General features: G+C 37.9%; 1 protein-coding gene across 7 annotated transcripts in view; it reads left to right on the top strand.

Annotated features, from left to right (window-relative positions):
• LOC106055533 (neurabin-1-like) overlaps window positions 1-14,157 on the top strand; it is a 143,433-nt gene that overhangs the window by 16,314 nt on the left and 112,962 nt on the right. For 5 of the 7 annotated variants that reach the window (XM_056014538.1, XM_056014537.1, XM_056014539.1 and 2 more), the window contains exon 2: window positions 11,953-12,048. The gene's annotated coding sequence lies outside the window, so the exon portion shown is untranslated. Of the gene's footprint in view, window positions 1-5,598; window positions 5,979-11,952; window positions 12,049-14,157 lie in introns of those variants that run through there. The other 2 variants (XM_056014535.1, XM_056014536.1) reach the window with 2 other exon arrangements.

Raw genomic sequence — 14,157 nt, 5'->3', positions numbered from 1 at the left:
GAAGTGTATCCAAAAACCTCCCACAATTCCACCATTGCCCTGGGGGTGGTGGTGGCGGAATGATTTGAACACTGAACGATCAAAATGACAGTTCAGAGCTCACGCTACACGACCAGGCAGCCAATGCGGAAAGTTGTTCGTTGTGTCATTTCCATCTCGACCAATTGTTCTTCGCTCCTCAGACATCAGGTAACTGGCTGCGCACTAAAACAAAAGTCTGGAGGCTGGTGCATTGTGGGGGCATGTGTGTGTTGTGTTATGTCGAACCCTGTATGTGAATGCTGTGTATATGTTTTAGTGAATATGCGTGCTTTGTATATTATGTTTTGTGTGTCTCGGTGTTTTAATGTGTCTTCGCATTGGCTTAGTTAACAAGAAACAACTGAAACACATTGTGATGATAATGGATGGTGGACTCCTTCTCGTTGCTCTATTTCTCTGTTCTATATATAGTGGTGTATCTTCAATAAATATAAGTATGACTAGTTGGATAAATCAAGCTGGCTATCCTGGCTCGCGACTGTCCCAAGATAAAAGAGTGCTCTGACGTTTGAACAACAAACTTAAGATTGTAAATGTGAATTGTTGCCACGTTGGCTAGCTAGGTGAATGTGAGACTTTTAAGTTGAGGGGATTGTAGTGGTTTAACTTGTTCTCAATGTAGTCGTGTACTAGATGGGCTCGACTTTAACCACAACGAAACTAAGCAGTGCGGCAATTTCCCGTTTGGTCACTCTCGTGCAACTCAAAATTAGAATCTGGCTCTAAGTAGACACTTCTCACTGCTGCGACTGGATATCATTTCATCTTGACCTGTGACTGGACATCGTTTGGTCTTGACCTGTGACTGGATATCATTTCGTTTTGACCTGTGACTGGACATCATTTCGTCTTGACCTGTGACTGGACATCATTTCGTCTTGACCTGTGACTGGACATAATTTCGTCTTGACCTGTGACTGGACATCATTTCGTCTTGACCTGTGACTGGACATCGTTTGGTCTTGACCTGTGACTGGACATCGTTTGGTCTTGACCTGTGACTTGACCACTTATTTTAGTCTTAACCACAACGTTTCATTTAATGGATGCTGAGTTTGTAGAACTGTTCATTTAGATTTTCTCGGACTTAAAAACTTATAATACTTAGATCAGGGGTTCTCAACCTGTGGGTCGCGACCCCCTTGTGGGTCGATTGACCATTTGCCAGGGGTCGCCTAAGACCATCGAAAATATAGATTGCTATTGCCTACTCTTCTATTGCTGTGTGTGTGTGTGTGGAGAGGGGGGTCGGGGCAGAGTGGGGGATTGTAAAAAGGAGTCGCCGAGCTTAAAAGGTTGAGAACCGCTGACTTAGATCTGGGTGTTATCGTGGAATAACCTAATACCTTAAAATACCTAGATCTAGGTGTTATCGTGGAATAATCTAAAAGCTAAAAATACCTAGATCTGGGTGTTATCGTAATTGAGTTTCCCTTTTCAGACCTTGCTATCTCTGGGGCAGATGATGTAGAGGTCATCTGTTTGTTTGGCCCACGGTTAACGAGGGTGTCATGTGACCAGCACATCTAATATCTCATCATGTTATTCTCTTACGCAGTTGTCTAATATCACATCAGTGATGTTATTCTCTTACGCAGTTGTCTAATATCACATCAGTGATGTTATTTTCATACACAGTTGTCTAATATCTCATCAGTGATGTTATTTTCATACACAGTTGTCTAATATCACATCAGTGATGTTATTCTCTTACACAGTTGTCTAATATCACATCAGTGATGTTATTTTCTTACACAGTTGTCTAATATCTCATCAGTGATGTTATTCTCTTACACAGTTGTCTAATATCACATCAGTGATGTTATTCTCTTACACAGTTGTCTAATATCACATCAGTGATGTTATTCTCTTACACAGTTGTCTAATATCACATCAGTGATGTTATTCTCTTACGCAGTTGTCTAATATCACATCAGTGATGTTATTCTCTTACACAGTTGTCTAATATCACATCAGTGATGTTATTTTCTTACACAGTTGTCTAATATCACATCAGTGATGTTATTCTCTTACACAGTTGTCTAATATCACATCAGTGATGTTATTTTCTTACACAGTTGTCTAATATCACATCAGTGATGTTATTCTCTTACACAGTTGTCTAATATCACATCAGTGATGTTATTCTCTTACACAGTTGTCTAATATCACATCAGTGATGTTATTCTCTTACGCAGTTGTCTAATATCACATCAGTGATGTTATTCTCTTACACAGTTGTCTAATATCTCATCAGTGATGTTATTTTCATACACAGTTGTCTAATATCACATCAGTGATGTTATTCTCTTACACAGTTGTCTAATATCACATCAGTGATGTTATTCTCTTACACAGTTGTCTAATATCACATCAGTGATGTTATTCTCTTACACAGTTGTCTAATATCTCATCAGTGATGTTATTCTCTTACATAGTTGTCTAATATCACATCAGTGATGTTATTTTCTTACACAGTTGTCTAATATCACATCAGTGATGTTATTCTCTTACACAGTTGTCTAATATCTCATCAGTGATGTTATTCTCTTACACAGTTGTCTAATATCTCATCAGTGATGTTATTCTCTTACACAGTTGTCTAATATCTCATCAGTGATGTTATTCTCTTACGCAGTTGTCTAATATCTCATCAGTGATGTTATTTTCTTACACAGTTGTCTAATATCTCATCAGTGATGTTATTCTCTTACACAGTTGTCTAATATCTCATCAGTGATGTTATTTTCTTACACAGTTGTCTAATATCTCATCAGTGATGTTATTTTCATACACAGTTGTCTAATATCACATCAGTGATGTTATTCTCTTACACAGTTGTCTAATATCACATCAGTGATGTTATTTTCATACACAGTTGTCTAATATCTCATCTGTGATGTTATTTTCTTACACAGTTGTCTAATATCTCATCTGTGATGTTATTTTCTTACACAGTTGTCTAATATCTCATCAGTGATGTTATTTTCTTACACAGTTGTCTAATATCACATCAGTGATGTTATTCTCTTACACAGTTGTCTAATATCTCATCAGTGATGTTATTTTCATACACAGTTGTCTAATATCTCATCAGTGATGTTATTCTCTTACACAGTTGTCTAATATCACTTCAGTGATGTTATTTTCTTACACAGTTGTCTAATATCTCATCAGTGATGTTATTTTCATACACAGTTGTCTAATATCACATCAGTGATGTTATTCTCTTACACAGTTGTCTAATATCACATCAGTGATGTTATTCTCTTACACAGTTGTCTAATATCACATCAGTGATGTTATTCTCTTACACAGTTGTCTAATATCTCATCTGTGATGTTATTTTCATACACAGTTGTCTAATATCACATCAGTGATGTTATTCTCTTACACAGTTGTCTAATATCACATCAGTGATGTTATTTTCTTACACAGTTGTCTAATATCACATCAGTGATGTTATTCTCTTACACAGTTGTCTAATATCACATCAGTGATGTTATTCTCTTACACAGTTGTCTAATATCACATCAGTGATGTTATTCTCTTACACAGTTGTCTAATATCACATCAGTGATGTTATTCTCTTACACAGTTGTCTAATATCTCATCTGTGATGTTATTTTCATACACAGTTGTCTAATATCACATCAGTGATGTTATTCTCTTACACAGTTGTCTAATATCACATCAGTGATGTTATTTTCTTACACAGTTGTCTAATATCACATCAGTGATGTTATTCTCTTACACAGTTGTCTAATATCACATCAGTGATGTTATTTTCTTACACAGTTGTCTAATATCACATCAGTGATGTTATTCTCTTACACAGTTGTCTAATATCACATCAGTGATGTTATTCTCTTACACAGTTGTCTAATATCACATCAGTGATGTTATTCTCTTACACAGTTGTCTAATATCACATCAGTGATGTTATTCTCTTACACAGTTGTCTAATATCACATCAGTGATGTTATTCTCTTACACAGTTGTCTAATATCACATCAGTGATGTTATTCTCTTACACAGTTGTCTAATATCACATCAGTGATGTTATTCTCTTACGCAGTTGTCTAATATCACATCAGTGATGTTATTTTCATACTATCATAATATCTCATCCAGTCATGAAATATCTCATGCAGTCATCAAATATCTTATTAGCGACGTTTTTCTTATACATATTTTATGTGTTGAAAATCAACAAAAAACTCTATAGACTTTGTATGATGGATACAATTTGGCAGCCTCCTATTTGAAAGGTGTGCGATGTTTGTTTTAAAGCTACTTTGACTTCCATGTGCCATACGAGTTTGTTTTCTTATTTTGTTTGTTGGAAGTATATTTGTATGCCATACTAGCAGAAATACCAGGCATTGCCAGGTTTAGTCTAAAAGATAAAAGAAAAACAATTTTAACTGGTGCAAATTTTTTTTTTATTTAGGGTCTCTCAGGGGAGGAAAAAAAATTTTAAAAAATGGGGGGGGGGGGGAGTTCTAACATATGTCAAATTTCATTAAGATGGTCGAACTGTTTCCATTACTAGAAATAGAATCTAGATACCAACACCTTCCAATGTGCGTTATATATTAAAGATTTATTTCCATAGATTCAAACACCTTCCAATGTGCTTAATATATTAGATTAAGATTTATTTCCATAGGTCCAAACACCTTCCAATGTGCTTTACATATTAGATCAAGATTTATTTCCATAGATTCAAACACCCTCCAATGTGCGTTATATATTAGATTAAAAAGATTTTTCTCCATAGATCCAAACACCTTCCAATGTGATTTATATTTAAGATTAAGATTTCTCTCCATGGCTCTAATCTTCCTGAACGCTGCCCTTGAAGTTGTGCGTATTTCCTATTAGAATGGAGCCTATCCGGTCCCATGCCAAAAGTCCCATGCTTCCACTTTCTTAATCTTTGGTTGATGCGAGCTCTACTGGTAGATAGGCTTAACATTCTAAGTCTTGAGAGCTTGATCATTTTGAAATCGAGGCGTGTCAGTCTTGATCTAGATCTAGTAGCAAGAGGGAAGTGGCTGTCTAAGGAATGTGGACTATTTCAACTCAGCAACTTATTTTTCTAAGGGGGGAGGGGGGGGGGAGATCGAAGCCCTCTTTTATGTTCGTCTCCCCCTCCCCCCACCCTTTTTTTGTTACGTAGATTTTATAAACTTACTTTTTTTTTTTTTTTACTATCGGCTTGTAGAGCCGCCAGCCATTTCTGTCTATCTTGTAGATATATAGACCAGATCTATATTTATTGTGTAGATAAAACCAGGAAACTGATAAGTCTAGTGGTAGAGGGAACTGAGGACTCTCTCTCTCTCTCTCTCTCTCTCTCTGCTTCCCTTCCCGCCCACCAGGTTTTTTGGCCAAGCGTGTAAATGAACGCGGGCCCTACTCTCTCCCCTCTCTGGCTTGACAGATTGAGGTTAAGGGACCTAAGTAAAACGGTGTGTGTGTGTGTGTGCGAGTGGGTGGGGGAGAGGAGAAGCTCTACATTCTTCTCGTGTTTGAAGAGTTTGGCTGTCCATCATGCTGCAAGGGGCGATCTTCGCGTTCTGTCTCCGTTGTAGTCGTCGGCTACGTAAGAGGCGGGTCTCCTTGTTTCTTCATTCCCCAGAATGGCGACAGACCCGGACACTGCAGGGCTGTAGAGATAAACTAGATCTAGATCTAGTGGGTGACATTACCTGCTTGCAGCGATTGCCCCTGCAAAACAAGGGTTTTGTGATTCTTATGGGCTTGGATTATTGTCTCTAACGGCGTTTCATTGGTTCGTACATGTTGCAGTCGACATTACGCCCTGGGGCTGGGAGCGTGTCGTGCTGGTTGTGTGTGTGTTTGCTGTCTTGTGTTTTAACCTTTTCGACATGACAAACAGCCAACTTTTAGCTTTTTTTTACAACCATGTATGTTCAAATAGTATTGTGTGTGTTTACACTGTGTTCAGATAGGTTATACCGGCATATACCTTGTGTAGTTTATACCGGTTTGTATTTTGTTTAATAGTTTATACCGGTATATACTTTGTTATATACTTTATACCGATATATACTTTGTTATATAGTTAATACCGGTATATACTTTGTTATATAGTTAATACCGGTATATACTTTGTTATATACTTTATACCGGTATATACTTTGTTATATACTTTATACCGGTATATACTTTGTTATATACTTTATACCGGTATATACTTTGTTATATACTTTATACCGGTATATACTTTGTTATATACTTTATACCGGTATATACTTTGTTAAGATGGTATCTATAGGGTGTGCTAAAATAGTTTATATATGCAATGTTCCAATAGCGTATACACAACGTGTTTAAATAGTATATATATATATGTTGTGCTAGAAGGATATCTACAACGTGTTCAAATAGTATATATATATATATGTTGTGCTAAAATATATCTACAACGTGTTTAAATAGTATATATATGCTGTGCTAAAAGGATATACCGGTATACAATGTGTTTAAATAGTATATATATGCTGTGCTAAATGGATAAATACAATGTATTTAAATAGTATATATATATATATATGCTGTGCTAAAAGGATATATACAATGTGTTTAAATAGTACATATATGTTGTGCTAAAAAGGATATATGCAATGTGTTTCAAATACATATACGCTGTGTTCCTTTAGATAGAAACTATACTCTGTGTTTAAATAGTAAACTAACAGTATGTTCAGAAACCATATATCCACTATGTTCAGACAGTGTAAAATGTGTTCCAATACAGTACAGTTCATTAAAATGTCGTATCTATCTTATCTTCTTATCTTATATAATACAGACGTTACTTCAAAAAAGAAGATGATTACGTCCTACGCGTCATGCATTTAGTCATGCATATTAACCAATGACTTAAATTCTGCCAAGTCACTGGTTTTCCTGGCTAGCTCAGACAACCCATTCCAAATTTATAATCTGCTCCGACTCCAAATCTGCATTGCAAGCTTTGGGGCGGATGAAGACTGACATCCCATTGGTACATAAGAGCCTGAAGCTGTTGGACCAAATAACAGCCGACCGTAGGGATGTCACCTTCATCTGGGTCCCCTCCCATGTTGGCATTGAGGGAAACGAAGCCGCAGACAGAGAAGCAAAGAGAGCCCTAAATCATGCGGTGTCAGGAACCCAAATTCCCTACTGGGACCTGAGACAAAGTATTGCCTCTGCCACCTATCGAGAGTGGCAGAACCGATGGGAGGCTGAGACTCACAGTAAACTCAGGCAGATTGTGGCGGATGTCAGGTGGCGGCCCACATCTAAGGGTCTGACAAGGCGTGGTAGCACAACCATGTCCAGACTTAGGATTGGCCATACCTACATCACGCACTCTTTTGTACTGAAGAGAGAGGAGCCCCCACTTTGCGAGTACTGTGACTCTCGCCTCACCGTGGAACATATCCTCGTTGATTGCCCCAGATACCAGGATGTCAGGGCGAAATATTTTAGAGCCACTAATCTAAAAACACTATTTAATAATGTCGACCCTGGGAAGGTACTGGGCTTTATTCGGGAAGTGGGGCTATCTACGAAGATCTGATTTCTGAATTTGTGAACATGCACTATTTACATTAGATTTTTACCAAATATTTAAATTTTTACTACCTTTACTATTTTAACTGTGAATAGACCTTGATTTTAATTATATGACTGTATAGAATCTGGCCCTTGTTGTTTAGAGAGAGAGTAGTCCTTAAGGGACTGCAGGCACGACATGGCCTAAATTGTGTCGATGTGCCTCAAATCAACAAATCAAATCAAATTTGTACAAATTTGTCCTAGCATATGGGACGAGGAATGTGCCTTTATCTTTGTGTCTTTCAGAGTATTTTATTAAATTTTGTTTTTGTATTTGAAGATTATGGTTCAGTGTTTTATGTATGATTGCTACTTTACTTTTGAGCCTTCTGTCCTGAAGGCTTTCTAAATTTAGTGATTTTACTAAAGGTGTTACTCTAGTCAAATGTGAATATTCATTTGTTATGAATCTCACTGCTCGTTTTTGTGTCTGTTCTAGTTTCTTAATGTTTTCTTGAGTTGAGGGGTCCCAAACAGAGGATGCATATTCTATTATTGGCCTAACCAAGGTTAAATAACATTTTAGTTTTATGTTCTTATTTGATTTATAGAAATTTCTTTTAATAAATCCTAATGCTTTGTTTGATTTTTTGGTAGTTTCATCAATATGTGGATTCCATGACAGTTTTTCATTTATTATAACACCTAGGTATTTTGCGTTTTTTGTCTGTGTTACTGGTTTGCCATGAATAAGATAAGTGGAATTAATTTGTTTTAGTTTTTTTGTTACTCTTAACAACTGACATTTTTCTGGGTGGAAAGACATGCTCCAATTTGATTCCCATTTCTGTAATTCATCTAATTCTCTTTGTAAAATATCTGTGTCTTGTGTTGTTTTTATTGTTCTATATATTATGCAATCGTCTGCAAATAATCTGACTTTTGTTCCTGAACTAATGCAATTTGGTAAATCATTTATGTAAATTAAAAATAGTAGTGGACCCAAGACTGTTCCTTGAGGTACACCTGAGTTTACTGTTATCGGTGTTGATTTAGAGCCATTTATTATTACAGTTTGTTCTCTCCCTATCAGAAAGTCTTTAATCCACTGATGCAGTGGACCATTAATGCCGAAATATTTTAATTTTTTAAGCAAACTATGGTGGTGAACTTTGTCTTGTCAAAAGCCTTAGAAAAATCTAGTAAGATAGCATCTATTTGTTCACTATTATCTAAACCTTTTGAAAAATCATCAATTAGTCCTATTAGTTGTGTTTCACCAGTTAAAAGCTGAATACAAGGAGCTGCCTGTATTCAGCTTTTAACTGGTGACATCTGACATCGGTGACTACTTCTAAAGAAGGTGACTAGGGCGTGGTAGATGGGGATAGATCGAGATCGTTAGTATTAAACCCATACAATAGAAAACATTGTTTTGTAATTCTTAAAAAGAAGGGATTGATGACACATTTTGATTTTGATACACTTCAATTTCTGAGAAATAGAATTAGGAAGGACGCTTACTACTTTGCATTCTTCTATCCAACAAATCTTCTATCCAACAAATCTTCTATCTCATCGGTTGTTCGGAGTAAGCACTAGATAAAACCATTATCGCCGCGTGTAACACAATGTTATGGACAGGCCCAGCAGCACTTTTGGAAAGCTGCCTCAGTGACTTCCCTGCGTGGGTGGACAAACAGCCGGAGATTTACTACGCTGTGTGCTCCTCTTGTTTACTTTCACGGACGCGGTGGCCGAGTCGTAATGCCTGTCTAACCGTGAGTCCAAAGTTCGAATCCTGTTGGCATGAGTTCCGTGCAAGATAAAAAGGCGGGTAGTTGACTCGTTCCCTGATGTCAGCGTGCAGTTGATCTGGACTCGTTTTAATATATTTGACCAGGAGATGGAGGGCTCAACCAAATGTCTCGAGTACTGGTGTTTTGAATTCAGTATATTATTTTCTTCTCCAGTATATTACAGACGTTACTTAAAAAAATAAAAGAAGATAATTACGTCATACGCATTTCGCGTGTCAATCAATCTAGTCATGTATGTTAATCGAATGACAAACTCTGCTTAGGCGTTGGTTTTCCTGGCTGATTCAGGCAGCTCATTCCATTCTCGAATGGCACTAGGGAAGAAGGAGCACGTGTTCGAATTTGTTCTAGCGCATGGAATAAGAAATGTGCCTCTATCTTTGTGTCTTTTAAATGACGTCTTCTAAGATTTTTTTAAAAAAAGGCTTTACTTGGTACCTGACAGAGTTGGGGAAAGTAAAAGCTGTTTTTTTGTTGTGCTGGCCACATGATACCATCATCAACTTTTGGCCAAGAAGGGGAATCCTTACTGACTTCACTTACTTTATTCTAGCAGCCCCATAGTAGTTCGAATGACTAACAAGTACTAGAGACTGGACAGTGATAGAGACCAGAGAGATTTAGAGAATAGGGAGTACTAGAGACTAGAGAGAATTAGAGACTAGGGATTACTAGAGACTAGAGAGATTTAGAGAATAGAGATTACCAGAGACTAGAGAGATTAAGAGAATAGGGAGTACTAGAGACTAGAGAGATTAAGAGAATAGAGATTAGCAGAGACTAGAGAGAATTACAGTAATAGAGATAGAAGAGTACTAGAGAGTAGTCTTCTGTTGTACTTTGAAATGGTTTAGTACTTATTTGTTGACTTGACCTAGCCTTGCGAACTGTTGCCCAATTATGAATGAATGTCTATTCATTCAGTGTTACCCGGTGCCCCAGTGACGAGGGAATGGGACACATTGTTTTATTACTGTAGAAAGTCACCCAGTTTCATGTGAACTTTCTTATTGCATGCTGTGTCTCAAGTGTACCTCCAGGGGAGGGGGGGTTAAAGGGTAAAAAGACATATTGCTGAAGCCCAGTGGTGCCGGCCAATGTATGTAAACTTGAAAACAAAGGCCAGTGGTGGATTGAATGTACTCCTTGGGTCTGGAGATAGAAATAAATGGTGAATGTGTTGCGTCCCCTGTAGAGCTCAAGTCAAGCTGCTAGTTGCGTTGGATTCTGGTTTCATGCGGATCGAGGATTGGTCTTCGGCCTCTTCGGTATTCTTCGGCCTCTTCGGTGTTCTTCGGCCTCTTCGGTGTTCTTCGGCCTCTTCCGTCTGTCACGTTTATGAGATCGCTCACGTGTAACATCGTTTAGTTTGTGTTGTTTTCGATTGATCCTGGAGGCGCCGTGGCCGAGTGGTAAAGCAATTGGGTTCCGACCCGGGGGTTCCGGGTTTGAATCCTGGTGAAGACTGGAATTTTTAATTTCGGGATCTTTAGGGCGCCACTGAGTCCACACAGCTCTGAGGGGCACCTGACATTAGTTGGTGGAAAAAGTAAAGGCGGTTGCTCGTTGTGCTGGCCACGTAACACAAAGGGGAACTTACTTACTAAATCGATCATATTTCTGAATGAAGCCTCGTTGTGGATGTCATGATAGAGATCCTCTCTCGAGTGTTACGAGGCGGAGCCCCTTGAGAGCCAAGGTTATGCCTGTATCGTGTCACTCAATGAGGCTACGAGGCAGGAGCTATTTGTGTCTGAACGTGTGCCCCCCCCCCCCTAAGTGTGTAAACAGCGTGCAAACAAACCAAGTCGCTCCGTTACTACAAAGCGCTGACTTCCTCCATTCACCCACGAGCTTGGATCATCCTGCGGCCTTGTACCTGGTCAGTTTTCTAGTCGCTTGAAAAGGGAGGGGGTCAGTGTAAAGAGGAGGGGGGAGGCTGTAAGAAAGTGAAACTGTTTTTGGAATGTGTTTTAGGATTCTTTTGATCAATGTCTTGCTCGTGTTAAGTTTGGTTTGTTTGGTGGGGGGGGTCACGCTGACCTCGCAGTCACAACTCTCCCCGTTCAATGTGTTACTGGTTTCACAATGTGACTGCTGATTACCAACAAGCTGCCAAATACTTAAATGAACATCTACCAGCAAGTGTATTTCTATGTGGACACGTCTAGAATGCGCAGAGCGTTGTATCTACTATAGGCGCAATAATAATTTGGCTTTCCTAATGCATAGCCTTGTCTCATAATAACTATAAAAAATATAAAAAAAAACTGCGATTCTTGTTTTTTTCATTCCATAACTAACCGAGTCTCTTGTTCCAACCGTTGTGCCTGTGACAGACTCTCGTGTGTCATCGTACTATCTTACGTTAGGGTTATTATGTGTTTGATATGTAGTGCCTAATACAGCAACAAAAAGGACAAAAAAAAAAGAGGAGGGTGGGCGATAACAGTTCCACCCAGGTGTTTTCAGCCTTGTAATTGCTTTTCTTTCTTTTGTGTGTGTTTTCCAGGGATTACGATCAAACGTTCTTACGCACTTGCTCAATTCATGGATTAATGTTACTGTGATATAGTGTGCTGAAGTGGATTACATTTGTTCTTTGCTGGTGAGTACTCTTATAGACAGAGATATGTAGTAGTGTGTAGCTATGTGTGTTGTATAGAGAAATGTGTAGTGTGTGGCTGTGTGTGTTGTATAGAGAAATATGTAGTGTGTAGCTGTGTGTGTTGTATAGAGAAATATGTAGTGTGTAGCTGTGTGTGTTGTATAGAGAAATATGTAGTGTGTAGCTGTGTGTTGTATAGAGAAATAGGTAGTGTGTAGCTGTGTGTGTTGTATAGAGAAATGTGTAGTGTGTAGCTGTGTTTGTTGTAGAGAAACATGTAATGTGTAACTGTGTTGTATAGAGAAATATGTAGTGTGTAACTGTGTGCTGTATAGAGAAATATGTAGTGTGTAACTGTGTGCTGTATAGAGAAGTCTGTAGTGTATACCCGTGTGTCCGTGTGTTGTGTTGAGTAGATGTAGTTTTCTGTGTGCACGGAAGAGGTGTGCTACAAAACCTGTTCACGTGACTGTGTGTGTTCTGTCACTGTCAACCTCAGGTAGATCTAGATCTATGTCGCCCGACCTGTGACCTACTTGTGTGTTCTCAAGTGGTCCCAATGTAGCGCAGTTGAATGTTTGCTAAATGTACACACTTCAGTAGATTTTGAAAGCGTGCCTGCTCTGTGAAACAGAAGATAACAACACTTGGCTATGGGATCTCTAATATACATACGATCTCAAATATACATACGTGAAACACATACGGTCTCAAATATACATACGTGAAACACATACGGTCTCAAATATACATACGTGAATCACATACGATCTAATATATACATACGTGAATCACATACGATCTAATATATACATACGTGAATCACATACGATCTAATATATACATACGTGAATCACATACGATCTAATATATACATACGTGAATCACATACGATCTAATATATACATACGTGAATCACATACGATCTAATATATACATACGTGAATCACATACGATCTAATATATACATACGTGAATCACATACGATCTAATATACACATTTACGAATTACATACGGGCTAAGATACACTGATATATGAATGCATAATAAATTACTTACGAGCTTAAATATACGTATAGGAAAAATATATAATGTATAATGAATTACATACGAGGTAATTATACCTACAAGTACGTGAATATATAATGAATTAGATAGAGCTGAAATTTCAGAAATATACATAAACTACACATTAGCTAAAATAGTTGTCAGTTTCCATTGGCATATTTTAAAGCTGAAACGCTACAAATTGTTAGTTCTTTTGGTGCCAGAGAAGGAATGTTGACCGCTTGTTACCTGACCAGGAGGACATGACATGTTAAATACAACATGCATACACTGTGTAAACCAGGACGTAACCTCTTGCATATTGTAAACATTTTTTTTTAGACCAAAGTTTCATTAAATATCATTGTTAATATGCACATACACGCTCACCTATTTTGGGCCCGTTAATTTTAGTAGCATTTTTACTTACCACCCCCTCCGCCCGCTGATGATTAAAAACGAGTCCTTCGTACACATTCCTCTTTCTACATTTAACTTGGGGTAGTTTGTTCTCTGAATAACCCCCTAATATAATTTTACCCCACTACGTCCTCTGAATGTTAGTGAATCTTGATTTGCTGAATTGAAGTTTGTCGTGGTCGAGGTAACAAGGATTACACAACACATAAACCAATATCACTAGGAGTTTTTGGAGTATCACTTCACATCGAGTCTGTGTCTGTTTACCTGAGACTTGAAATGTGTATCTTGTTGGGTCTTACATAGTATTCTAACTCGTCACGTGCATGTGACTTCAAACATCTTGACCGAAAAAAATGTGTGTAGCTGTGTGTTGTATAGAGAAATATGTAGTGTGTAGCTGTGTGTTGTATAGAGAAATATGTAGTGTGTAGCTGTGTGTTGTATAGAGAAATATGTAGTGTGGAGCTGTGTGTGTTGTATAGAGAAATATGTAGTGTGTAGCTGTGTGTTGTATAGAGAAATATGTAGTGTGTAACTGTGTGTTGTATAGAGAAATATGTAGTGTGGAGCTGTGTGTGTTGTATAGAGAAATATGTAGTGTGTAGCTGTGTGTTGTATAGAGAAATATGTAGTGTGTT

This window comes from Biomphalaria glabrata, chromosome 16, assembly GCF_947242115.1.
Source record: "Biomphalaria glabrata chromosome 16, xgBioGlab47.1, whole genome shotgun sequence".
In the NCBI taxonomy this organism is placed as follows: domain Eukaryota; kingdom Metazoa; phylum Mollusca; class Gastropoda; family Planorbidae; genus Biomphalaria; species Biomphalaria glabrata.
Note: the sequence above shows the minus strand (reverse complement) of the source record. Positions and strands in the feature narration are given on the sequence as shown.